The sequence below is a fragment of the Macrobrachium rosenbergii genome, chromosome 2 (assembly GCF_040412425.1).
Source record: "Macrobrachium rosenbergii isolate ZJJX-2024 chromosome 2, ASM4041242v1, whole genome shotgun sequence".
NCBI classification, from domain to species: Eukaryota; Metazoa; Arthropoda; class Malacostraca; order Decapoda; family Palaemonidae; genus Macrobrachium; species Macrobrachium rosenbergii.
Genome location: NC_089742.1, coordinates 57,401,771 through 57,427,608, shown reverse-complemented (window position 1 = coordinate 57,427,608; position 25,838 = coordinate 57,401,771). Strand labels below are relative to the sequence as shown.

General features: G+C 35.5%; 1 long non-coding RNA gene across 3 annotated transcripts in view; it reads left to right on the top strand.

The window, feature by feature from the left end:
- Positions 1-25,838, top strand: part of LOC136847427 (uncharacterized) — a 475,998-nt gene that overhangs the window by 70,228 nt on the left and 379,932 nt on the right. Inside the window, exon 2 of one of the 3 annotated variants that reach the window (XR_010855744.1) lies at positions 5,159-5,212. The exons of the other annotated variants lie outside the window; for them this stretch is intronic. This is a non-coding gene — a long non-coding RNA (uncharacterized lncRNA). The remainder of the gene's footprint in view (positions 1-5,158; positions 5,213-25,838) is intronic. 3 annotated transcript variants of the gene reach the window in all.

Here is a 25,838-nt window from a genome sequence, read left to right as displayed (position 1 = left end):
GTTTGGTGCCTTTGATGCCATCCTCTCAGAACTAACCTAGTCACGTTCAAGACCGCCATTAATCCCGTAGGGGGGATAGTGCGGTCATGCACCTCACGTGGTGCACTGTGGGCATTACTAAAGGTTCTTTGCAGCGTTCCTTCGACCCCCAGCTGCAACCTTTTTCATTCCTTTTACTGCACCTCCATTCATATTATATTTCTTCCATCTTGCTATCCACCCTCTTCTTACAATTATTTCATAGTGCAACTGTGAGGTTTTCCTCCTGTTACACCTTTCAAACCTACCTACTCTCAGTTTCCCTCCAAGCACTGAATGACCTCATAGGTCCCAGCGCTTGGCCTTTGGCCTAAACTCTGTATTCCATTCCATTCTAAGACCGTCTCCAAAATGCACAAGAGTATATAGGCTTGTTCAAATTCACTTGGGTGTTAGCTTTGATTTGTCTAATTTAAGGATGTGAATTTCTCTGATTCCAGGAACCTTATTCACGTCTTTTCAGGAGTTCTTCGTTGTAGTTCATTTTTCTTCTGTATTATGTCTTTATTGTTGGTGTAGCGAATAATAAAATACAGTCGATAAAACTCTTCTCTTATTTATATACTCTTGACGTTTAGAAATGGGGTTGTTACTACCCACAACTTACCTGGAACGGATGAGGACGTATTGCGCTCATTAAGGTATTGATTACCTGATGATACTCAGTACCTCTGCTTCTTGGTTCGCTTCCAGTAGCTGACATTGTTTTTTACTTAATAGTTTTTAACATTAACTACATTTCGCCTCCACATTTTCTGACGTCACTTGATCAAATTATGACATAATGCAGCCAGAAAATGAGTTATCATTCGAATGACTTACTTTATCGACAGAGATATTATTGATGACATGCTTCAGTTTTTAGTTTTCTGTAAAAGAAAACTATTGTGCCGGCTTTGTCGTCCGTCCGCACTTTTTCTGTCTGCCCTCAGGTCTTAAAACCTACTGAGGCTAGAGGGCTGCAAATTTATATGTTGATCATCCACCCTCCAGTCATCAAACATGACAAATTGCAGCCCTCTAGCCTCAGAAGTTTTAATTTTATTTAAGGCTAAAGTTAGCCATAATCCCTCTTCTGGCAACGATACAGGACAGGCCACCACCGGGCTGTGGTTAAAGTTTTATGGGCCGCGACTCATACAGCATTATACCGAGACCACCGAAAGGTAGATCTATTTTCGGTGACTTTGATTATACGCTGTACAGAAAACTCGATTGCGCCGAAGAAACTTCGGCGCACATTTTACTTGTTTTCTTTATATATTAGTTTTACGTCTAACAAGAATGTTACGGTTTTCGTTCCGTATTTCTGTCCATTTGTTCGTAGGATTATGCAAAAGGTTCTGTGAGAATTTTGAGTGAAATTTGGCGAAAATTGGGCCGCGTGAATGGGAACAGATTTTACTGTAGGAATGATAAGACTTAACGTTTACGAAGAGACATTTTTCGGCTTGAATTACTCATCCATGGCGGAGGTTTGCGGTTTCTCAACCCACTTGTTGTTATATTTTTTTTTTTTTTGGATGTCAGCAGCTCCTATAAAAAAAAAGGATCATTACTCTTAGCCGATATTTCTCGAAGTGGTGGTTTCTTTTTCCCTCAGCAGTAGAATTAACGACTTATACCATTGCCGAAGATATTCCGTATGACCATCTTTCATAAGCTCTGTTTCAGCAGGGAATTAATGTCACTGCTTTATCCACCAACAATAATAGTAGCAATTTATACCATTGCCAGAAGATATTCTACATGACCGTCTTTCATAAGCTGCGTTTCAGCAGGGAATTAATGTAACTACTCAAATATCACTGTTTTATGTATTTTGTCTCTCACGAACATTAGTATCCATATTGAGATGGCACGTTGCCTTATTACCCATTACCAGAATTCTTTAATTTCTTTTACTTTAAATGCGTGGAGCGATCTCCCTGGCTGTATTATTAATGCTGATGATTGTAAGTTTCAGTTTGTATTATTGCCTTTGTTTTTTTTTTTTACTAATTTGTATTTGCTACTTTTCTAGGTAGCCATGTTTATGTTTTTTTTCTGTGTATTTCAGTTTCTTATTTTTCAGTGAACTGCATTTCTATTCAGCGAGAGATTGCTGTTCATATTTATGGCTTTTTTAGCTGTTCCACATGAATTCTTCCATATATTTTTGGTTTTGTGTATAATTATATATATATATATATATATATATATATATATATATATATATATATATATATATATATATATATGTATGTATTTACAGGTTGATGATTGATTAATTGATCTATTCATTCATTCATTCCTGCAGCCATATCTGCAAACATCGAAAGTTAAACAGGATTGTACTTAGCCTCTTGAACTTCCGTGGGTCATGGGCATATGGCTTGCACTCTCATCTGAAAATACTTAATGAAAACCAAATCTGTTGCATCTTCTGAAGCTCTTCCAAGGGGGAAAGTCGTATGCATGATTATATATATATATATATATATATATATATATATATATATATATTATATATATATATATATATATATATATATATATATATATATATATATATATATATATAATATATATATATATATATATATATATATATATATATATATATATATATGTATATGTATGTGTGTTTGTCTCTATAAGTACAAAATCTAAACGTTAATATGTTTGTATGTATTCTTATATTAGAGTTACATCATTAGAGAAAAGAATACCTTTAAAATTAATTAACCAAATTCGTTTGACTATGTAAGATCTACTGTACGTTAGTCCCTAAATTGTTTGATTTCCCTCGTCTGGGTTGTGTACATTTTATTCATGAGGACAAAGAACATCTCATTTATCCATATAGTGCTTCGGATCAGAGAAGCCTGGTAAGTGATAGACAGAAATACAATTATCTGTTGCTAACCTTACCTGCCAGCCTACTACCTCTGTGTGAAACTGCTTTGTTTGCAATCACCCGGAATTGGCTGTCGTTCTAAGAAGCTAAGTTAGGTGTTGCCCAACATACTCTGATCAAAGCTTTTATCTATTTATTAATTTATGAATTTAATTTTTCTTATTTTAATAAGTGAGGTCTCCTCTTTCTGTATTTCCTTTTACCTCCTCTTACTTCTTCCTAATGAGCACCATATTCTTTGGGAGCCTGAATTTCAAGCCAATGGCCCCTGTGGGCTTGTTCCATATGAATAGGGTTCATCGTCTGAATAATGACAATAGTCTGCAAAAAAACAACGTTGGCGTCATAACAAGAGTTGTGCATCAATATGGCTTTGCAGTGCTTCATTGACAAAGTCACTTGAACTACAGTTTGTAGCACAACCTATTATTGCATTCTATTAATGGTAATGATATATAATAAAGTAGATTGCCTGAATTTAACTAAAGTAACATTTATGTCAATTGGCAAGTTAGACAAATATCAATCAAGTATATGTCTGTCTTAATTGCATCCTTTGTATGAGTAAGACTATATGATTTTTCATTCCCGATATTTGTATTATTTCTCGTAGGCCTATGGGCACATTGGTTTCCCCTCATGGGCCTTTTGCGTGACTAATTAGCTGGGTTAATTGCGCTTCAGCGTATTGCGCGTTATTTATTGTACCTTGTGATTCTTAGGAGGTTGACAACCATATGAATTTGATCGGTGTCTTAATTATAAATGTCAAGGCAGCTTACTTTAAAAATGTTTTGAGGTTTTTACCAGTTTAGCCAGTGTTTTTAGAAGTAATATTGTTACTCGTAAAATAGTTGTAGCATTCTCACCCTCAATTGTATTTTTATTATGATGTTTTTGATGCCGTTTGATGTGGAAGCGAAGTTATCGCATGCATTATTGGTTAATTTTTCAGTAACCACCTGAGGTTATATAGGACCTACAAAAACACACACGCTTGCGCATAAGCCTTTTCCTCCAAATGGGAGCCGGCTTCAGAGCAGTCCTTCAGATACTGAATCAAAAATAAACCTCATCAGGGACGGGTAGCAGTCGTGATATTTCTGTAAACGACTGTCAGTTTCACTTCGCAATTTATGAAGCCAGCAAGCAAGCAAGCCCGAATTCGCTTATCGCTTAAAACAGAAAGTAGTTTTGACTGAATGATCGCCATATTCTGACTCATTACCTACCTACCTGTCATACCTGTTTTGGACCGGTTGATATTTTGATGGTTCCTCTGCTTGCGACATGACAAGCAAAAAGGAGCAGGAGCAGAAGCAGCCTTCTTGAAGTTTAGTCAAGGGAGAAAATTAAGCAATGAACAGGTTATCGTATATTAACTAAAAATGTAATTAGTCCTCGACAAAGAAGCAGGCGAGAAAAATACGTAACTTTGATTCATCACACAGAAGTATTTTGTTAGTTTTTGAAAGATGGTTTTTCTTTATTTTGTTAGTTTTTAAAAGGGGGGTTTTCTTTATTTTGTTAGTTTTTGAAAGATGGTTTTTCTTTATTTTGTTAGTTTTTGAAAGATGGTTTTTCTTTATTTTGTTAGTTTTTAAAAGATGGTTTTTCTTTATTTTGTTAGTTTTTGAAAGATGGTTTTTCTTTATTTTGTTAGTTTTTAAAAGGGGGGTTTTCTTTATTTTGTTAGTTTTTGAAAGATGGTTTTTCTTTATTTTGTTAGTTTTTGAAAGATGGTTTTTTATTTTGTTAGTTTTTAAAAGATGGTTTTTCTTTATTTTGTTAGTTTTTGAAAGATGATTTTTCTTTATTTTGTTAGTTTTTAAAAGATTGTTTTTCTTTATTTTGTTAGTTTTTAAAAGATGGTTTTTCTTTATTTTGTTAGTTTTTAAAAGATGGATTTTCATTATTTTATTAGTTTTTAAAAGGGGGGTTTTCTTTATTTTGTTAGTTTTTAAAAGATGGGTTTTCTTTATTTTGTTAGTTTTTAAAAGATGGTTTTTCTTTATTTTGTTAGTTTTTAAAAGATGGTTTTTCTTTACTTTGTTAGTTTTTAAAAGATGGTTTTTCTTTCTTTTGTTAGTTTTTAAAAGATGGATTTTCTTTATTTTGTTAGTTTTTAAAAGATGGTTTTTCTTTATTTTGTTAGTTTTTAAAAGATGGTTTTTCTTTATTTTGTTAGTTTTTAAAAGATGGTTTTTCTTTATGTTGCAGGTATGTCACGAAAAATACGGGAACAGGGAAGTTGGCAGTCATCGAAGAAGGAAGGTACAGTCTTGATACGATTCTCTCTCTTTTTCTCTCTTGTTGCTTTTGGTATTATGTTGAGTCCAACTTAGCTGGTTGCTTTATTTTATTTTTCCTGTCAGGAAGAAATGTAAGATATCGTCCAAAGGAAATCCTGCCTTCTCTGTGACAGCTATTTTTGTGTGTCTGCTTGATATGTTTTTATTATTATTTTTTTTTTACTTATCGTATGTTGGTGATGTATGCATGCTTTACTTTTTTCCCTGTGATTTTTTTTTTATTATCACCAGCTTCACCATGCGACAGTGGATTTTGGAAGTAGAATTCACTGATATTTGTATAATCATCATCATCATCATCCTTCTTTATTTTTGTAGGCCTTCCTTTCGGTCCTTGTTTATTCCATTTATTAGTCAATTTTAGTTTAAAGTTTTTTTTATTAAATAAATTGTTCTTGTATGTAATATATGGAGTTCATGGGAAAGTTACTCTTTCTGACTCACCTCAATCATCAAAGGGCTCCTGAACGAAAGGGTGTCTTCACTTGAATTCATGCCAAAGAAGAAACGACTATTAGCTGATATATTGTAGCCATGATAATGAAAATAAATGTGTTTATCTTTTAGAATGGTAAACAACGTAATCGTCCTTGAAATCGCAGTATCTTTCTTTAAATTATAGTGAAGCAAGGTGTAATAGAACTTGAGGTATAAAAGAAAACAATAAAGTTAACATTCCCGTAACAAAAAAGAAAAGATAGGACATTTTTTTTCATTCATGGTAGTGGTTTAAAATGTCGCGTGGCCGCGTCTTATTCCTTTCTCACCATTGTATCATAATTTACATAACTTGTCGTCACCTTGGAATCAAGATAACACGGTTAGAAAAATGAAATATTGCATGCCTAAAAAGGTAAAAGAACGTTACCTCGGGAATACCTGGAATTTCATCATTCCGGCTCTTGAATTTTCATCTGCAAATTCCCACTATATTCCCGGGAATATTGCTCCCTCGGCGCACTCATCCCCCCGTCTCTTTTTGGGCTTTTTTATGGCGATCTCAGAAATTCCGCTCCACGTTTTTAAGCTCCTTGGAATTTCGGGTTTCTGGAACGGTGTCGTATTTCGTCGTGTTTGTTTCGTCTCTTTGTGGGCCGGTTTGTCTGTCTGTGTGTCTGTTGGTCTTGATTTCATTGAGTGAGGTTATTCTTTTTTCTCTTTTCTTTTCAGTTCGTTTCGGTGTTATCTCGTTACTTTGTCTTTTCATGTTTACTTCTTTTATTTGTTCCTTGGATATCGAGAGAGCATTTTCTTTATAGTTTCTTTTTATTTGTATTTATTTGTTTACTGTTAATCGGATCATTTATGTCTCACAGCTGTGGTTGAATTTAAGCGACATCTGAGGCAGGACTTTTGCAAAAGATATTGTGTTCCTAATTTACTTGCATTGTAGTTTTTGCCGAGACAGTTTCCATGTTTGGTTAATGATCCTCGAGAGCTCTGTTTAAAAGAAGGTCGGTATCAGTTTTCATTATTATTAGAGCAGTGCATAAGCTAATATTATTAATCGTGAGCGACATGCTGGCCTTACACGTGATGCATGTCGTAAAGAAAAGTATATATAACTAATATAAGTTATTTAATAAAAATTGATTATGAAATGTAATGTTGTTTAATCACTAGTAATCCCAAGTAAATTTTCGTAATGATGAAGACATTAATAATTAGGTTTAGTTTGTGGATTTAAGTCTTTTGATGGAGGCATTAAGTGGTTCGTGCGTGTTGGCTACATGTTCTTTCTCGACTTAATTATTGTTCGTCAGTCATTGTGTAATAATTACACGAGAACTCTTTCTGTTTTATAGTTACATGTTGAACTCTTTCTGTTGTACATTAATTACGTAATTCTTTTTATTGCTCAGTAATTACATGTCATCCTCTTTGTAATAGAATAATTTCGAAGCTGCGTTTAGGAAATTTGTCGCCCCGTTTTTATTTATAACCTTTTCCATTTTACAAGACTTCATATAAACTCTTACCATTTTATGACCTCAGATAACTCCGTTTCCATTTAATAAGACCTCTTATAACTCCGTTTTCATTTTATAAAACTTCATACAACTCCTTTTCCATTTTATAAGACTTCTTATAACTCCCTTTTCATTTTATAAAGACTTCTTATAACTCCCTTTCCATTTTATAAAGACTTCTTATAACTCCCTTTTCATTTTATAAAGACTTCTTATAACTCCCTTTCCATTTTATAAAGTCTCCTAATAACTCCCTTTCCATTTTATAAAGTCTCCTAATAACTCCCTTTCCATTTTATAAAGTCTTCTAATAACTCCCTTTCCATTTTATAAAGACTTATAACTTTCTTTTCATTTTGTAAAGACTTCTTCTAACTCTCTTTCCATTTTATAGAGACTTCTTATAATCCCTTTCCATTTTATAAAGTCTTCTAATAACTCCCTTTCCATTTTATAAAGTTCTAATAACGCCTTTTCCATTTTATAAAGACTTCTTATAACTCCCTTTCCATTTTATAAAGACTTCTTATAACCCCCTTTCTATTTTATAAAGATTTCTTATAACCCCCTTTCCATTTTATATAGACTCCTTATAACTTCCTTTCCATTTTATAAAGACTTCATATAATCCCCGTTCTATTTTATAAAGATTTCTTATAACTCCCTTTCCATTTTATAAAGTCTTGTAATAACTCCCTTTCCATTTTATAAAGTCTTCTAATAACGTCCTTTCCATTTTATAACGACTTCTTATAACTCCCTTTCCATTTTATAAAGACTTCTTCTAACTCTCTTTCCATTTTATAAAGACTTCTTCTAACTCTCTTTCCATTTTATAAAGACTTCTTATAACTCCCTTTCCATTTTATAAAGTCTTCTAATAACTCTCTTTCCATTTTATGAAGTTCTTCCAATAATACCCTTTCCATTTTATAAAGACTTCTTATAACTCCCTTTCCATCCTATAAAGATTTCTTATAACTCCCTTTACATTTTATAAAAACTTCTTATAACCCCCTTTTTATTTTATAAAGACTTCTTATAACTCCCTTTCCATTTTACGAAGACTTCCTATAACTCCCTTTTCATTTACAAAGACGTCTTAAAACTTTCTTTTCATTTTATAAAATTTCATATAATTCCTTTCCATTTTGTAAGACTTCTTAAAACTCCCTTTCCATTTTATAAGATTTCATATAACTCTCTTTCCATTCTGTAAATATAACTCTCTTTCCATTCCATAAAGACTTCTTATAACTCTCTCTTCATTCTATAAAGACTTCATCCAACTCTTTCCATTCTATAAAGACTTCTTATAACTCTCTTTCCATTCTTTAAAGACTTCTTCCAATTCTCTTTCCATTCTATAAAGACTTCATATAACTCTCTTTCCATTCTATAAAGACTTCTTCCAACTCTCTCTCCATTCTATAAAGACTTCATATAACTCTCTTTCCATTTTATAAAGACTTCATATAACACTTTCCATTCTATAAAGACTTTTTATAACTCTCTTTCCATTCTATAAAGACATCATATAACTCTTTCCATTCTATAAAGACTTCTTCTAACTCTCTTTCCATTCTATAAAGACATCATATAACTTTCTTTTCATTCTATAAAGACTTCTTCCAACTCTCTCTCCATTCTATGAAGACTTCTTATAACTCTCTTTCCATTCTATAAAGACTTCTTCCAGCTCTCTTTCCACTCTTTAAAGACTTCATGTAACTGTCTTTCCATTCTGTAAAGGCTTCATGTGACTGTCTTTCCATTCTATAAAGACTTCTTCCAACTCCATTCTATAAAGACTTCTCATAATTCTCTTTCCATTCTATAAAGACTTCTTCCAACTCTCTTTCCATTCTATAAAGACTTCATATAACTCTCTTTCCATTCTATAAAGACTTCTTATAACTGTCTTTCCATACTCTCTTTCCATTCTATAAAGACTTCTCATAACTCTTTCCACTCTATAAAGACTTCTTATAACTCTCTTTCCATTCTTTAAAGCCTTCTCCCAACTCTTTCCATTCTATAAAGACTTCATATAACTCTCTTTCCATTCTGTAAAGACTTCTTATAACTCTCTTTCCACTCTATAAAGACTTCATATAACTCTCTTTCCATTCTATAAAGACTTCTTATAACTCTCTTTCCATACTCTCTTTCTATTCTATAAAGACTTCTCATAACTCTTTCCATTCTATAAAGACTTCTTCCAACTCTCTTTCCATTCTGTAAAGACTTCTTATAACTCTCTTTCCACTCTATAAAGACTTCATATAACTCTCTTTCCATTCTATAAAGACTTCTTATAACTCTCTTTCCATACTCTCTTTCTATTCTATAAAGACTTCTCATAACTCTTTCCATTCTATAAAGACTTCTTCCAACTCTCTTTCCATTCTATAAAGACTTCTTATAACTCCCTTTCCATTCTGTAAAGACTTCTTCCAACTCTTTCCATTCTATAAAGTCTTTTTCCAACTTTCCATTTTATAAAGACTTCTTCCAGCTCGCTTTCCATTCTATAAAGACTTCTTCCAACTCTCTTTCCATTCTATAAAGACTTCTTCCAACTCTCTTTCCATTCTATAAAGACTTCTTCCAACTCTCTTTCCATTCTATAAAGACTTCTTATAATTCTCTTTGCATTCTAGAAAGACTTCTTCCAACTCCCTTTCCATTCTATAAAGACTTCATATAACTCTCTTTCCATTCTATGCTTCCAACTCTCTTTCCATTCTATAAAGACTTCATATAAGTCTCTTTCCATTCTATAAAGACTTCTTATAACTCTCTTTCCTTTTTATAAGACTTTTTATAACTGTTACTTGATATTTTGGTGATTTTGTGACCTACGCTGATCAAGTTGATTTGGTTCTGTTAGGCTCTCATTCCACCCATTTGTCGATGTCTAAGTAATTTTGCATGTAAAAACGAAGGGAATCTGATAAAACTTCTTGAAGACATCAATTTAGAGATTAACATCTAAAAGCAGGTTATCAAATTCACGTTATCAGTATTACGTGGAATAGTAATTCCCAAATTTAATGAAAAAATTACCGACAACATTCATCCAGCGACCTAGAGATGTTATAAACATTTTGGAGGAATTGGCTAAATGTCAGATGATAAGTTCGAAGTTCTGCCATAATACAGGAAAATAATTGACAGGGTTTAGTGGAATTTGGTGAAAAGTTCCGTTTCTTGTGAATACCAATAATAAAGGTTTTATCGTTTTTAAAAATATTGTCTGTGCTTGTTGGGGTGGTTAATAGTAATGTGGATCAGGGTTTGGAATTGGAAATAGAACTTTTTATTAGTTTAATTATTGTCACTGATATTAGTTTAGATAAAACTGCAGAATCCTGCTGTTTGTAAATAGAACCGCGCATGTCGCCCCTTAGTTAGGTAATTATGCTAATCATGTTGGAAGATGTTTGCAATCTATAATATTACATTACATTTGCTCTGAACGACGTAGAGATTCATCTCTGGTGTTCGGTAAGGGTTAGGATGAGCTTTTAGACATTTATTCCTCAATAAACCTGGAATTACGGACCGGATTATATTTAGACCGAGGCCTCAGAGCAGAGTGAAACTGACCAGTATGTACGTAGGTTTTGAACCAGAGTGAACCTAGACTTCGGACTTGAGCATACCAAGGCGATATTAACCCGGTATGTATTCACCTTTGTCAAAGTCCAGGGTAACCCATGCTAAGTAAAGTAGACGGCCGCACGAAGATATCGTTTATTAAAATAATTTGTCCACCAAACAATATAGAAATGGGCGTATATTATACTTTGGTCCCCGAGGGGCTAGTATTAAACACGGTGTCCCAAGGATCTTCCGCTACGTTTAGTACTAGCACCTGGGAAAGTTGGATACACACCGGGTTAATACCTGCTAAGACTAGTACGGGATATACGTAGACCTTGAACCCTGGGGTAGATGTGCTTATATACCAAGGCACCTCGAGGTAGTGAAACTTTGTCTGTGATCTTTAAGTGACTTTTTTTAATGTTTGCATTGTTCTTAGTATTTTTTAATAAGCATTTTCACCTTTAGTCTAAAAATCATTACTATTTCTGTTATTATAGTTAAAGAAAAACTATAAATACTTGGAAATTTTGTGGCCAACGACGCTTCCAAAGGCCACATCAGTAAGCTAGAATTAAGCACAATGAAATTACAGTAATGAGAAAAGATCCGCCACTAGCTTTGATATGTCCACGAACGCAAATTGCTCCATTGTTTCTCCCTGTTGCCGTATTCCCCAATTCTTATAATCGTCCTTTTTGGGGGGGAGGGATGACGGTTTGGGGGGTGTGGGGTATGGCATATTTATTTTAGGTGAATCCTCACGTTCCTCTCTTTTTCCCCCAATATTTTCCTTCTTACCCTTGGGTCCCGGTAAGATAATTGTTCTATTTACCTTTGAGTCAAAATTTGTCACAATTAGATCTGGAAAAAAAATTGTGAACAAATGTACCATGCCGTAATTTTTATCTCTGAAAATTTGTAGGTTCCCGCATATACGAGTTGCAAACGTCAATTGCATTTCTAATTACTCTCTGTTGATTGCCAGTTTAATGCTCAGAACAAAATTAGCGTCGAGGATAATGCAATAAAGTGTTTTTGGTGCGTGGCAATAGAGGTGTGCTGTACGGTATGTAGTCCATGGACTAAAGAAGAAAAGCAAGTTAGACCTGAAAATTCGTATGTAAAACCTGGCTGGAAAGTGATAGATTGATGTGAATAATTGTTGATTCTGTTGCATTTTTCAAGACCCTGACCCAGATCTTCACCCCATAACCTTGTAGATGTCAGAAAGAAAGTTTTCGAAGGCTGGCCTCGTCTCCCCGAAAGAAAATCGTAGTTGTTAAGAGAACTCTGAATATACATGTAAGGAGGTTAGAGCGAGGATAGGAGATCAGAGAGTGTCTGCAAATGAGAGTGCAGTAGGATTTTGACCATGGCTACCATTGCAGTTTACTTTACAAGTTACCGACACTTGCAAGAAAGCAAAATATTATTCCAAGTGGAAATACTGTGCTCGTATGGAATCAGTTATTGGATGAATGTGTGTGTAGTGTGTAGTGTAACATTCATTGGCTTAGTCTATAATCTTGCAAGTGATAAATGATAAATATTTCTACTAATTTTGCTTTGTTGAAAATTGCTGCTCATGGTTTGTGCACAGCTTGTAATATAAGCTGTAGGTCACGTTGCTAGGTAACCAGTTGGTTGTTAGCCACGTGAAATAAGTCTAATCCTTCGGGCCAGCCTTAAGAGAGCTGTTAATCAGCTGAATGGCCTGGTTAAACTAAGGTATATTTAACTTTTTTTCAAATAAAAATCACTCTGGTGACTTTTAATCATTCTTTGGGCTCTTTGTCTTGGATATCAGGGCGTTGCCTTGGTTGAGTGTTCTTTCAGTTAAGGTAGAGCACGTGTTAATTTTCTTAAGGGGTGGTGCTTGCTTTCATGCATGTGTGTTTTTCTATATTGTGCTATATATTTATATATCAGTTGTGTGTCGTTAATTTTTAATTTTTTTAAATTTGTTTATTATACGCTTATCTGTGCACGCTTGCTGAACAAAGTGTTGTTTTATATATGATAATTCTGTATTTTCGTAATGGGATTATTGGCATAATGTATTATATTTTGAGTTGTCGGTGAATCCGCATGTCTAATTGTTCTTTTATTATACAACGCTAATCGAACTTTCGAATTTACTGATTGCAAACCATCAAGTTTTATGTACTGTTATAATGGGAAGGCGCGCATGATTGACCACCAAGTGCTCACATCGAAGACATGCTAGAAATGAACGCGAATAAGTAAATGAAGAAAGAAATGATTAAAAGATGTGAGCGTAACGAGTAATTAATACAGTTAAAGGGTTCTTGGAATTCTGATCCATCCCTGGGGGAATATTATGTTGAACCAAAGGCTTTTAGAAATAAAAACGATTATAAAAGGTTTATCCAACTTCAGTCAAAGCTCATTGGCGGTGATGTAGATAATTTGATCTAGTTAACAGGTTTTATTGTATGAACTGTGGAACAGCCTCCCAGAGGATGTTGTGCTATTGGAATCTCAAAAGTTCAAGTCAAGATTCATTGCATTACTACTCGGAGACAATTCTCTTTGCATTTTAATAACTTATTTGCATTTTTATGTAATTATTAATTTGTTTTATTTTTTTCATTTTTAATAACTGATCTCTTCTTCCTGTATTTCCTATTACTTCCTATTAGGTCTTTCAAATGAACACCAAAATCCTTGGAATGTTGAATTTCAAGTCAGTGGCTCCTGTGAGCTTGTTCTGTATGTATAGGGTTCCTCTTCTGAATAATAATAATAATAATAATAATAATAATAATAATAATAATAATAATAATAATAATAATAATAATAATAATAATAATAATAATAATAATAATATAAGGTTTATGAAAAATTTGTATTGGTAACGAAAATATACAGTAGATATACAAAAATTTAGTTATAAAAAATGATAAAAATAAAAGCTACCGGAGTTCGTTTCTGCAGTATATTATATTTACCCTTTGGCGGGGTGAAGGATGTTCAAGAATCAAGTTACCGGATCCCTGTCACACGTAGCCAGCTTCAGCTTTGCTCCTGTAATACATCTTGTGCGGTACGTGACCCGGGTGTAGAGGCCCGCCGAATTCCATTCCTCTCCTCCGCTTCGTGATTCGAATCGAGTTTGATTAACTTCCATCGGGGTGAACGAGATTGATCATCATGCCGTTTTTAGTTTTCTGTAGAAGAAAGCTATGGTGTCGGCTTTGTCTGTCCGTTCGCACTCTATTCTGTCCGCCCTCAGATCTTAAAAACCACTGAGGGCTGAGGGGCTGCAATGGTATGTTGTCATCCACCCTCCAGTCATCAAACATACCAAATTGCAGCCTTGTAGCCTCAGTAGTTTTTATTTTATTTAAGGTTAAAGTTAGTCATAATCGTGCTTCTGGAAACGATATAGGATAGGCCACCACCAGGCCGTGGTTAAAGTTTCATGGGCCGCGGCTCATACAGCATTATACCGAGACCACCGAAAGATAGATCTGCTTTCGGTGGCCTTGACTATACGCTGTAGCAACTGTACAGAAAACTCGATTGCGCCGAAGTGCATTTTTACTTTAGTTTAGGTGCTCTCTCTCTCATTGTTGACCACTGGCGTTGTGATGCCAGTTATGGAGTTGAATCACTCTCTTGATGATCACATAGGAACTTCTCCTAGGCTATAACCTGTGATTTTCATGGTTGAAAGGACTATAGATTTTCCCTCTGTTTCTCTGTCTGTGTCCGTCACGGTGTCTGTCACGCTTACCCTGTCGTCGCAACTCCTCTTTAACGGGTGAATGGATTTTTGTCAAACTTGTCGCAAAGGTAGACTTATCTTGCTTAGAGGTTCATGAAGGGAGATGGTTACATGTTTGTTACTTTTCTCGTGCCATAGTTGGAGAGATTTTAATCAAACTTGATGCAGCGGTAGACTATCATTGATAGATTTGCACGAGAGAGAATCCTTGTGTCTGCCATAATCGTTTGTCACCCCGTTAGTGTGTGTGTCACTGTTACATTGCTGTCGCAACTTCACTTAGAGTGGAAGGGATTTCAATCAAACTTGGCATAAAGGTACACCATCATGCTTACTATATGTTGTTGAAAGACTAGCCCTCTAACAGTGTGACTGACTGTCCGTCATTATGTCTTTCACACTGACATTCTTATTGTAATTTCCACACGGTTGGAGGAGTCTCATTCAGATTTAGTACAGAGATAGACCCTCATGCTTAATTGTGCACAGAAGGAAATTTAGTACAGAAGTAGACCCCTCATGCCTAATTTTGCACAGAAGGAAATTTAGTACAGAGACAGACCCCTCATGCTTAATTGTGCACAGAAGGAAATTTAGTACAGAGAAAGACCCCTCATGCTTAATTGTGCACAGAAGGAAATTTAGTATAGAGACAGACCCCTCATGCTTAATTGTGCACAGAAGGAAATTTAGTAGAGAGACAAACCCCTCATGCTTAATTGTGCACAGAAGGAAATTTAGCACAGATAGAATTGCACAGAAGGAAATCCTATGCTTAATTGCACAGAAGGAAATTTAGTACAGATACAGACCCTCATGCTTAATTGTGCACAGAAGGAAATTCATAGTACAGAGACAGACCACAGACTCATGCTTAATTGTGCACAGAAGGAAATTTAGCACAGAGACAGACCCTCATGCTTAATTGTGCACAGAAGGAAATTTAGTACAGATACAGACCCCCTGCTTAATTGTGCAGAGACAGACCCTTGCTTAGAAGGGAAATATAGTAGACACAGAGATAGACCAGACCTCATGCTTAATTGTGCACAGAAGGAAATTTAGGTACAGATACAGACCTCATGCTTAATTGTGCACAGAAGGAAATTTAGTACAGAGACAGACCCTCATGCTTAATTGTGCACAGAAGGAAATTAGCACAGACACAGACCCTTCATGCTTAATTGTGCACAGAAGGAAATTTAGACAGATACAGACCTATAGAGACAAACCCTCATGCTTAATTGTGCAAAGAAGGAAATTTAGAAGGAAATTTAGTACAGAGACAGACCCTAGACATGCTTAATTGTGCAAAGAAGGAAATTGAGTACAGACAGACCTCATGCTTTAATTGTGCACAGAAGGAAATTTAGTACCGATACAGACCCCTCATGCTTAATTGTGCACAGAAGGAAATTTAGTACAGAGACAGACCCCTCATGCTTAATTGTGCACAGAAGGAAATATAGTATAAAGACAAACCCCTCATGCTTAATTGTGCACAGGAGGAAATTTAGTACAGAGACAGACCCCTCATGCTTAATTGTGCATGCTTAATTGACAAAACCTCATGCACAGAAGGAAATTTAGTACAGAGACAGACCATGCTTAATTGTGCACAGAAGGAAATTTAGTACAGATACAGACCCTCTCATTGCTTAGAGACACTTGCTTAATTGCACAGAAGGAAATTTAGTATAGAGACAGACCCCCTCATGCTTAATTGTGCACAGAAGGAAATTTAGTACAGAGACAGACCCCTCATGCTTAATTGTGCACAGAAGGAAATTTAGTACAGAGACAGACCTCTCATGCTTAATTGTGCACAGAAGGAAATTTACTATAGAGACAAACCCCTCATGCTTAATTGTGCACAGAAGGAAATTTAGCACAGACACAGACCCCTCATGCTTAATTGTGCACAGAAGGAAATTTAGTACAGATACAGACCCCTCATGCTTAATTGTGCACAGAAGGAAATTTAGCACAGAGATAGACCTCTCATGCTTAATTGTGCACAGAAGGAAATTTAGTACAGATACAGACCCCTCATGCTTAATTGTGCACAGAAGGAAATTTAGTACAGAGACAGACCCCTCATGCTTAATTGTGCACAGAAGGAAATTTAGCACAGACACAGACCCCTCATGCTTAATTGTGCACAGAAGGAAATTTAGTACAGATACAGACCCCTCATGCTTAATTGTGCAAAGAAGGAAATTTATTACAGAGACAGACCCCTCATGCTTAATTGTGCAAAGAAGGAAATTGAGTACAGAGACAGACCCCTCATGCTTAATTGTGCACAGAAGGAAATTTAGTACCGATACAGACCCCTCATGCTTAATTGTGCACAGAAGGAAATTTAGTACAGAGACAGACCCCTCATGCTTAATTGTGCACAGAAGGAAATATAGTATAAAGACAAACCCCTCATGCTTAATTGTGCACAGGAGGAAATTTAGTACAGAGACAGACCCCTCATGCTTAATTGTGCACAGAAGGAAATTTAGTACAGAGACAGACCCCTCATGCTTAATTGTGCACAGAAGGAAATTTAGCACAGAGACAGACCCCTCATGCTTAATTGTGCACAGAAGGAAATTTAGTATAGAGACAGACCCCTCATGCTTAATTGTGCACAGAAGGAAATTTAGTACAGAGACAGACCCCTCATGCTTAATTGTGCACAGAAGGAAATTTAGTACAGAGACAGACCTCTCATGCTTAATTGTGCACAGAAGGAAATTTAGTATAGAGACAAACCCCTCATGCTTAATTGTGCACACAAAGGAAATTTAGCACAGACACAGACCTCATGCGCTTAATTGTGCACAGAAGGAAATTTAGTACAGAGACAAACCCTCATGAACAGTACAGAAGGAAATTTTAGTATTGAGACAGACTCTCATGCTTAATTGTGCACAGAAGGAAATTTAGTATAAAGACAAACCCCTCATGCTAATTGTCCAGAAGGAAATTTAGCACAGAGAAAGACCCCCTCATGCTTAATTGTGCACAGAAGGAAATTTAGTACAGAGACAGACCCTCCTCATGCTTAATTGTGCACAGAAGGAAATTTAATACAGAGACAAACCCCTCATGCTTAATTGTGCACAGAAGGAAATTTAGTACAGAGGCAGACCCCCCATGCTTAATTGTGCACAGACGGAAATTTAGTACAGAGACAGACCCCTCATGCTTAATTGTGCGCAGAAGGAAATTTAGTACAGAGATAGACCTTCATATTTAATTGTGCACAGAAAGAGAGTGTAAGTATGTCTGTCCTCTCTGCCTATCAGTGTGTATGTCACGGTTACTTTGTGAGCTTGGCTCCTCCAGCCAAACGAATGGAAAAGTAGACCATGATGCTTAGTCATGCATGCGGAGGTCTGATTGTCTGTCAGCTTGTTCGTGTTTTTGTTTGTCTATCAGCCTGGTTGGTCAGCTTGCCTTTTGACTGGAACTCGTCCTACAGACTTGGTTTGATTTCAGGCTAATCAGACTTGGTGTAAAGTTAGATAATCATGCATATGTGCATGAACATAGAATGTCTGTATTTATGTATGTCCTATCTTGCCATCACGTGCACAAATGGATATTGTCCAGCTGTATTCCTGTCTGTCTGTGTGTCTGTCAGCATGCTTGACATAGTTCCCTTCTCATTGCAACTCCTCGTAATCGGTTTAAAGGATTGCTGTCGAGCTTCGTACAAAGGTCAGCGTTAATACATATACTTACATAAAAGAAGATCGTCCGTCCGTCTGCGTGTCAATAGGTATGTCTCAATTATTTAGTCAACACAACGCCTACGTGTTCATTATTTCGTAAAGTGTGAGCCAACTGATACAAAGGTCAAAGTATCAAGACAGTTAGGCTAACTTCACTCTGAGAAACACAAAATTATAAGAATTCAAAAAAAATTTTTTTCCCTTTGCACAAAGTTCCATCACCAGTGTCTTGAAAAATCCCTTCTGCCTTTGGAGACCTATGCTATGAATTATGTACCTGGTGGTTAGGCAACTGTTGTGGGTAACATTGGGCGTAGATGATGTCGTGGGACTAACAGAATCACCGTAAAACAACTCTTTGGAAACCGAAGGTAAACGCCCTTTACAGCAACCACCTCTTAAAAGGAGAAGACACATATTGAATAAGAGAAATTTAAAGTTCCTGTGTATTCTTTATTGCTATGCACTGCTGTCATGCGTCGCTAAAGGCGCTGTCGTTCTCAGTGCTAAACTATTAATTTTTTTTCTTCCTTTTGCCACTTGATCGTAATTTCGTCTCCGAAATCAGCACTTGTTGAAACGGGTTTCAACACCTGGCACTTGTTAAGCCCCGAAGGCCGGGCGAATTCCTGCAATAGCTCCAAAGCACGGCGCGTGGTTTTAGCGGATTTGCTAAGTATGACTGAAATTTGCTTTGAAAGCAGTGTTTATGGGAGGGCACTTGGTGGAAATTATTCTAGGCGATGGGGGCTGTGGGATTACGGTCCTGTTTCTCTTTCTGTAATCGTTTACGAAAGGCAGGTATGCATGCTTATGTACAGTTTACACGTATGCATATTTAGCATTTATGTGTATATTATATACCGTATACATATATATATGTATACTTATACACACAAATACACATATACATACGTACAAACACAATGTGCATGTGTGAGTATGCACTATTTGTGTATGTATGTAATGTGCATCTCGGCCTACGTGTGATTTTTCTTTATAACGCTCAGTTATATAGTTAAAGAGATGGGAAATGCATGGAGGCATTTTCAGTACACTACATTTATTATGTATGAGAAAGCTTATAAGAAATTAATTGAGTACAGGCACAGAAATGTCTATTTTAGACGTTACCTCTCAAATGCGCCGTTGACCTTTGATGTTAAAACATACAATCTGACCAAATCCCCCCCCTCCCCATTCCCCCCTTCCCCACCCCGCCTTTGTACGCTTTGCTTAGTATGACCTCCATACAGACTTCGTACTTATTTATGTACAGGTAAATTTCCACATACGCATTTGGAATTATTTTATTATAAATAAACCGATATATTGATAGATGATAGAATGTTGAAGTTAAGGAAACCAATAATCAATTGCGAGACCTTTTAAAGGATTCCTCGCTCATATTTATGTTGCAGTGTACAGTTTATTTATTTTTTCATTCTTACCAAAGGATATAATTTGGTCTAGATGTCAGCATTCCAAGGTTCAGTATTTGGATATCCTTTACAGCAGCAGAATCTGTTATTTCGAGGTGAAAGGTAGATTACGTCCTTTGTATTTGCGGACAGGTTGTCTTGCCACTTAGTTTTCTTCCTGAAAAAACTGTGCAACTGTCACATCCTCGTCGTCGGTTGTTTCTTAACCAGGGAAAGTGACTTTGTGGTTAATGCTGCTGGTATTTTGGCACGTGATCATAATGGTTCTAACACGTCTGGTGTCTGAAGTAGATTTACAGGAGAACCATTATTTCAGCTCTTCTCCATTAGTGTATGTCATTTCCTCCTTCTTGATGGTTGGGGAGACATCCGTATTTCACTGACTGTTCTTCTTTTTCGCAATTTAGGGCTCAGAGACAAAGCAGCCAATTCCTCAAGGAGTGATAGCTTATTACCTACAAAAGAGCTTACGGATGTGGGATAAATCCTCTATCTATAGTTTATTTTTAGCCGTTTTCAGTTATGGATGTGAAATTGGGCGAACTTGCAACGCAGAGTACAATGCTACGCGAATTTTAACACTTGTTACTTTGTTATTATTCCATTCATTATTTGTAAGTTAAGTATACCTTAGTTTTACCATTTGGGAGTTATAAATCATTTTAGGAGAAAAGCGGATAAATTTTAATATAATCTTTATTGTAGCTCTTTCATGGTGTTTATTTTGAAGTTCTATTACCCTTTGAAATAGAAATCCGTGTTTTTATTTAAAAGCTTAATTGTTTCCGCAGTACGAAATTTTCTAACCTCTCCCGATTCAATAACTTCATCTGGAGTTATTGCTAAACTAGGACGAAGAGTATATATTTAGTATTAATAAAAATAAAAAATAAAATGCGTTTTGTTATATGAACAAAAGCAGATTTAATCTCGGTCCTTGCTTGCTTCCATGTTTAGTACTGCATATGTCTTTGTCCCTAATATCTGCTCGAGCCGCAGAGTGCCTTTAATTTAATTTAGATTTCCTTTTCCTTTTTTATTTCGTTGCTGTGCCCAGATGGCAGCGAAATAAACCCAGATCAGAGGAGACTTGCGCCACAACTCTTGATGATTTAGCTGCGCAGCCGTCTCTCTCTCTCTCTCTCTCTCTCTCTCTCTCTCTCTCTCTCTCTGATCCGTTCTTGCTAGCCGGACTTTAATGACGATTCACTACGCCATCATTTGGAAGTACTGGGATTTTTTTTTTTTTTCCTTCTTTCTTTTTGCCGGATCTCTGATTAATTTTTCGGTTTGTGTGCAGTCATTCGTCGTCTTTCGTTTGGTCATCTCTCTTAGATTTTGGGTGGTCGCAGGAGGGAATTGTGTTTCGAACCTCGCTATTCTTGCCGTCTCATCTTTTCTCCATTATTACACGTGATCTAGCAGAAGACTAATTTCAGGATTCCGAGCTCGCATTCTTTTCTTTTTTGTACATTCTTATTATGGTTTTTTTTTTAATATTTTGGTTGAATTTATGCCTGGTATGTTCTCTAATACGCAGTATTTTAGTCACCTGTCATCTGCTCTCGCATTACAAGTTAAATCTATGGTCTTTCACGCTTTTCTCATAATTATTGTCAAAACGAGAAGACCGACCCATTAAGTCACTAAACATACAGTCATTGTGCTCTTGCAGTGTGGTCTCCGTTTTTGAACGGTTAGGTGTTGATAAACCTTTATTAATAAGTAAAGTAAAATTATATTTCTCATACATCGAGAGGCATATGCTGTTTGTTAGACTGTAAAGCTCATATAGATCTTATGTCAGTGTTTATGCAACAAGTTCAAGTTTCTTTCTTCGCTTCTCTGTTCGTTCGAAGAGATATTTTTATCCGACTCTCTCTCTCTCTCTCTCTCTCTCTCTCTCTCTCTCTCTCTCTCTCTCTCTCTCTCTCTCTCTCTCTCTCTCTTCAGAGACATATTCAACGGTTCATAAAACTCTTGGAAGTGAAGAAAACAAGTGTAACAAAAGTAAAACTGGTGTGAGTAAAAAAAAAAAATTTAAGAAGAACAGTGCATGATGGTGTTAAAAAAAACTAAGAAGAATAGTGAATGATAGTGTTAAAAAAACTAAGAATAGTGCATGATAGTGTTAAAAAACTAAGAATAGTGCATGATAGTGTTACAAAAACTAAGAAGAATAGTGCATGATAGTGTAAAAAAACTAAGAGTGTATGATAGTGTTAAAACAAGAAAGAGTGCATGAATGCATGACAGTGTAAACAAAAATTAAGAATAATAGTGCATGATAGTGTCAGGTGGAATCCTGTCGGAAGACGTAGACCTTCTTCGTTGAGTCCTCTGAGAAGGCAGGCTGGAGATAAGTTATTATTTGTGGAAGATGAAGCGCAGGAAAGACGTGAGTGGCAGAATTGCATAGGGGGTCCTTTGCCTCGCAAGGCGTCGGGCGCGGTGATGATGATGTATTAGGAAGGTAATGTAATTCATAATACATAAAAGGCACTCAAGGTGAAGACTTGGCTGATTTTTTTACTTTGTTGTAGAGATATATATATATATATATATATATATATATATATATATATATATATATATATATATATATATATATATATAATATGAAGGTAAAGTGGTTCATGAAGACAATTCATACGCGTTGCAGTTATATGTTTCTTTCATGCTAATTATTCTGATCACTGGTAGTATATATATTTAATATATATACATATATATATATATATATATATATATATATATATATATATATATATATATATATATATATATAATGATAATATCAAAAATGAGGAGTGCATGCCACTGGGTTACCGTCAGGAAGTGAGCGTGCGCAGAGAGTATTGCTGGTACAGGTTCCCGTATCTTTGTACACCTGACGAGTTTGTCTTCAGCCAAGTCATGTTACCTGTAAATCAGCATTGTGCAGAGATAATTAACGACCCCTAGGGGAACGGTACCATCATATGTGGTACAAAGCCGTAAGGGACTTTGCGCGTTCTACTTGTGATTTGGAGAGGGATGAAAGTAGAGTCATTATTTTGCATGCAGTGTAGAGCCCTTCCAAGTTAACTATGGCTTTAGCTCATTGCCCTGTCATGGGAGTCCGACAGTTTGGCATCGACATTTGAGGACCCTGTCCTCGAGTAAATGGTGATCACCTGTGCCATTTGTTACTGGATATCCACTAGTAATGGCATCCATAAAAGAAGTAATGACCCGTAGTAGGTTTCTTGACCCTCATCTTTAAAGTGGCAGGAATATACGACTCATTTTAGGGTCGATTTTGAGAATTAGATATTTCACACTTTAAAATTTAAAGGTTTGAGATTATGTCCGATGCTTTAAAGAACTGTAGTTGTAGAGTGACAAGCCTTCCTCCGGCCCTGCTGGAAACCTGGGCGAGTGTCCTAAGAGCCAAAGGACCACTAACGCATGGCTCTCTTTATCAGGAACCAGCAGGTCGATATACCTTGGAAGCGAAAACCCAAGAGGCTTAGTCCATTGTATCTCAACTGGGTTCCTTTCAACCTTAGGGTGCTGTGTAAGGCAAATAGGGGTTCTGAGAGAGGTAGTGATAATTGGGGTAACTATATTCAAATAGTTTCCGTACGTGTTTCTCTGAAATTCGACCGCTAATTACGAAGTTGTGTATGAGAGCACATGTACATGCAGGTTTCACGTTAGATAGATATTTTGGTGACATAAATTCTCTGCATAAATGACCTTGCTTTGACTATTATATTTGTTCTTAATATGTTGCCTTGATTTATCGTAAGCATTTTCAGCATTGTCAATTCAGTGTACAGGTATTTTTGTAGGTATGGTAAATTGTCTTTTCTTAGGCTCTTCTCCCATTTATTAAGTCTTCCTTGTATATTAAACTTCTCTCACAAGTGTTTAATAAGATATGCTTCATCCAAATATCTTTCTTGCATAAACCCACTCTACTCTTCCCCTGCCAATTTTTCTGTTTTCAGTCATACTTTTTCAGTCCAAATCATACCATAAATTGTTTTATTTATATATATAATAGTTATGTTCTTTTATAATTCATTCACTCCTCCATCACGTTTCTCTTGATACAATCCTTGCAACCATTCTTTTTCGACCTTTTTATATCCAGAATTTTTTACCCACCAGACATACCTCACGCAACCTGGTCAACCTCTCATTGACATTATTACCATTATATACTGCTGCATGTGACCTGCAGTTCCATCAACTCTAGGGTCCTTTCCATTTTTCAACCGCTAAATTGCCCTTCTTACATTTTTTACGATCACTTCCACAAGCATTCCCAGTGTACACTAATCCATCCCACAGTTTCAGCTTGTTTAACTGTCTCTGTTTTATTTCTATTTTATTTCCTCCGCCATATATACTGTATATATATATATATATATATATATATATATATATATATATATATATATATATATATATATATATATATATACTGTATATATATGTATATATATATATAATGTATGTAAATACGAATGTACTTACACACACCTACACACACGCACACACACACATATACATACATAAATATATGTGTGTCTGTGTATTCTCTTTCAAATAAGACTGGAATGTACATACCTGTCTCATGCATATCCGCTTGTATTATTTTACGTGTGTGAGTGTGCAGACGTTTATACTGTGTACCCTGATTTATGGAGTACTGCAGTCATGAATGGATTATTGGTCATGCGTACTGAAGTCCCTTCAAATATGCCGTGGAAAGTGCAATCAATACTGTCGAGGCTAAGATGCAATCAATGATTTCTTAAGAGATTTTAAAACCGCGTGTGGAAAAGCTCCTCTCTAATATTGGTAAATACACTTGTATTGAGTACTGAGTATCACTCGGCTGATTAAACGCAGCCTATCATGTTTGATAATTGATTACTGGAATTACACGACGGTTGGATTCCATGGACCCATTGGTCTTGTTGTACCAGAAATATCTGGTGACGAACTCCTTCGTACCACACTTAACCGGTATTATGACGTTCGGGTTCCTTTTTAAATGTCAGTGCTTTTGGTTCTATTCAGGAATGGAATTCAGGTGCTTCCTGTGTCCCCCTCTCCCTCCCCCCAACCCCAAAATAAAGATTGGAATAAGTATAATTATATTGAGAGTGAGAGAGAGCGTGTGTAACTAAGAACTTAGTCATGCTGACATGTATGGAGACTAAAAAGTAAGATATTAGTTCCTGTAAGGTTATGTAAAATTAGAATGGGTAATATATATATATATATATATATATATATATATATATATATATATATATATATATATATATATATATATATATATATATATATATATATATATATATATATATATATACACACATACATACACACACACTCCTCTTCATTATATATATATATATATATATATATATATATATATATATATATATATATATATATATATATATATATACATATATATGTGTGTGTGTGTACAGACACAGACACACACATATATACACACATGTATATACAGTATATATTGATATATATGCACATACATACATACTCTATATATATACACATGCACTCACACAAATGCGTCGTTAGGCGACAAAATTGTTAATAAGCGGTACACAGGAAGGGCTTTTCAAAATATACCGAACAGTCGGTTATGATATTAGTAGTCAAAGATCCCGGATGAAAGGTTTCGATAATTGGAAAAATCACTAAAGTTCATATGATTCTTTTTCCCATTTTCGCGATGAACTTACGTTGTTATTGAACATAACTAAAGTCCATTAAATTTGTCTTGTAAGCCTCCAAGAAATAAATCGCCCAGATGTGAAAAAAGGGACCATAACGTGAAGAAAACTGAACTAATGCTCTTCGTGTAAGATTAGTGAATATGTGTAATTTAATGCAAATTGGGATCATGTAATGATTAATTTAGGATGTAGATGTGTAAATGATAATGAGGTTGGAATTGATGTCCATCCTGTTTGACATTTCCTATTTCTTTTTATATATATTTGTGCCGTATTCGTTATAGGAGGTGTTGGATTTTCGTCATAAAAGTGTT